This window comes from Salvia splendens, chromosome 2 (genome assembly GCF_004379255.2).
Source record: "Salvia splendens isolate huo1 chromosome 2, SspV2, whole genome shotgun sequence".
Taxonomy (NCBI): domain Eukaryota; kingdom Viridiplantae; phylum Streptophyta; class Magnoliopsida; order Lamiales; family Lamiaceae; genus Salvia; species Salvia splendens.
Window position 1 is genome coordinate 21,669,491 of NC_056033.1, and position 2,791 is coordinate 21,672,281.

The following is a 2,791-nucleotide window of genomic DNA, read 5'->3' on the forward strand; positions in this document are numbered from 1 at the left end:
AACCTTTTCCGAGCCAAGTGAGCCGTTTGCACAGTAAGGGTATGCCAGGACTTGGAGTGCTGTGTTCGTGTGTCGTGTGCGCGTTTTGGGTACGTCGTTTGCGTGCGGGGTGTGTTTCGAACGTGTGACTTTGTGTGTTTGTTTTGTAACATGTTGTTAAGTGTATGTACGTGTAACGTGCTAGATGTTGAAGTCGTCCACGTAGGAATCATGCATTGTCGTTTAAAGTCTCGTCTCTTCTGACTCTAATCATGATACAATTTATCTTTCAAAAGGGTGATCGTTTACGAGGAAAGTGTGGTTGAAGAAGGGAATTATTTTAAAAGCTAAGCAATCGAGGTGGGCTTTTCTACCCTACTATTTTGTGGGTTATCTTTAATACGGACGTTGTTCCGGAAATGTTTATGGAGATGAACTGTTTGTCTTGCCAACTGTTTTGTTTTGAAACCTATCTGAAGTGGTTTACCACATATGTTTAATCGAATTCGGGTCTGTTGGGCTGCGAACCCTCAGGCTAGTGTACACGAGATCGGGAGCCATCTGAGAGCAAGTTGGCCGGTCTAGTTGACCTGGGGTGTGGCCACGCCCCTTGTCACCGTTTGGATCAGATAGTGTATGATTGAGGGAATAAGGGTGGCAATATCGGAAAATGACTGCGCAGTCGAATTTATGAAATATATTTTGGTGTACTTGGGTTATTTTCATTACACTCAAAACCCCAATGTTACACTGTTATGGCATGACAAACTATGATTTTGGCGTGTGTCCACTGAGTGCAATAAGTACTCAGCCCTGCATGTTGTTTTCTTAATGTGCAGGTTGAGCGGCGATGGGGAGGACGGATGTTGAGCAGTTAAAGTCAAAATGCGTTTCACTTTGTTTTGGATAATGTCGTGTCGTCATACCCGGCATTATCTGTCTCTTGATCTTTTTCCGCTGCTTGTAATCCGAAACAATGTTTTCATTTAAACTCTGGTTACTTAAACATTTGAAATGTCGCTACAGTACCTTGTTTTAAAATGAATTTCCTTTTATTAAATGTCTTTGGGTCAAATATTCTTGTTTTTCCCCTTTCTTCCCCGCTTCTTTACGCCTCCCCTAGTCGCGGTCCACCGTACTTCCTATCCTTAGGAAATGCGGGCGTGACATGTGTAGTGTGTATTCTACATTTTGTCTATATTGTTTATTAGTGTGTATTTTGTATATAATGCGTGTAATGTGTGCTGCCCATTTATTGTGTAGTCTATTTTATTTATATTGTGTTTGTATATTTATTTATACTGTATTTAATGTTTATAGTATGTGTGGCACGTATGTATAAGTTGCATATTTTATATATATTTGTTTTATGGTATATAAATAATGTAGTATTCGTAATTGTAGTGTCTGCAATGTATTTATGTATGTTTGCAGTACAAGTATTAGGGTTTAGGCGCGTATGTATATTGAGTGTCGTGATTTTGTAAGATTTATATTTTCTGTATATATTGTGTATAGTGTGCATATGTATAAACTTTGTGTGCAACGTATTGTGTGTGCTATGATGTATAGTGTATATAGTGTGCAGTGTGTGTCATTTTTTTATAGTGTGCAGTGTGTGTCATTTTTTTTATAGTGTGTAGTATGTTTATTTGTGTATAGTGTGTGTGTGATTTATTTAAATTTTGTTTGTGTATTTTATTTACACCGTGTTTAATGTTTATAGTATGGACCACATATGTATAAATTGTGCATTTTATTTGAGCATTTCATATGTAGTGTATAAATAGTTTATTTTATGTATGTGTGTGCTATGTGTGCGTGTTTGTTTTATTTATTGTGGTTGTGTATTTTATTTATACCGTGTTTAATATTTGTAGTATATAAAACGTATGTATAAATTATATATTTTATTTGTGCATTTGTTGGGTAGTGTATAAATAGTGTATTTTATGTATGTATTTGTAGTGTGTATGCTATGTGTGTATTTATGTATGTTGTGCATGTGTTCTGTATATTTTATTTATATTTTATTTATAGTGTGTTTAATGTTTGTAGCATGTGCCGTATATGTATAGTTTGTTTAGAATAATTGTATTTAGTATTTTGTGTAGTGTGTTAGTTGTTTTATATGTATTTGTTTAAAATGTGTGTATTTGTGTAGCGTGGGTAGTGCATTGCATGTGTTTTGAATAATTTATTTAGTGTAATGTATGTAGCATGTGCCGTGTATGTATAGTATGTTTGTAATATTTGTATTTAGTATTTTGTGTATAAAGTGTGTAGTGGTTGTTTTGTATGTACTTGTTTTAAGTGTGTATTTGTGTATTTTGTGTGGCCAGAGTGTGTATTTTGTATATATTGTGAGTAATGTGTGTTATTTTGTAGTGTGTTTAGTATGTTTATTTTGTGAAATTGTATACTAGTGTGTATTTTGTATATTATATGTGTAGTATGTGCAGTCCATTTAATGTGTAGTGTATTTTACTTATACTATGTATACTGAGGGTAGTGTGTGTATAGTGGTGTAGTTATTGTGTACTTTGTGTGTGTAGTGTGTGTGTCTATACATCGTGCATAAAGTACGTTATTTGTAGCGTGTTTAGCGTGTGTTTTTATTTATATTGTGTTTAATGTTTGTACAGTATGTGCCACGTATGTATAGTGTATTTATCATATTTGTATTTTTGTTGCATGTATTTTGTGTAGTGTCTAGTGTTTATTATATATATATATATATTTATATATATATATATATAGTACTTGTGTAGTACCTCAGTGTGTATGTATTGTTTTTTTTGTATAGTTTGTG

At 33.8% G+C, this 2,791-nt stretch overlaps 1 long non-coding RNA gene across 1 annotated transcript; it reads left to right on the forward strand.

Moving 5' to 3' along the window:
* The first annotated feature begins 284 nt into the window (after positions 1 to 284).
* LOC121780726 lies at positions 285 to 985 on the forward strand. The gene is made up of 2 exons (XR_006046082.1): positions 285 to 339; positions 819 to 985. It is a non-coding gene; the product is annotated as an uncharacterized LOC121780726 (long non-coding RNA).
* Positions 986 to 2,791: the final 1,806 nt, after the last annotated feature.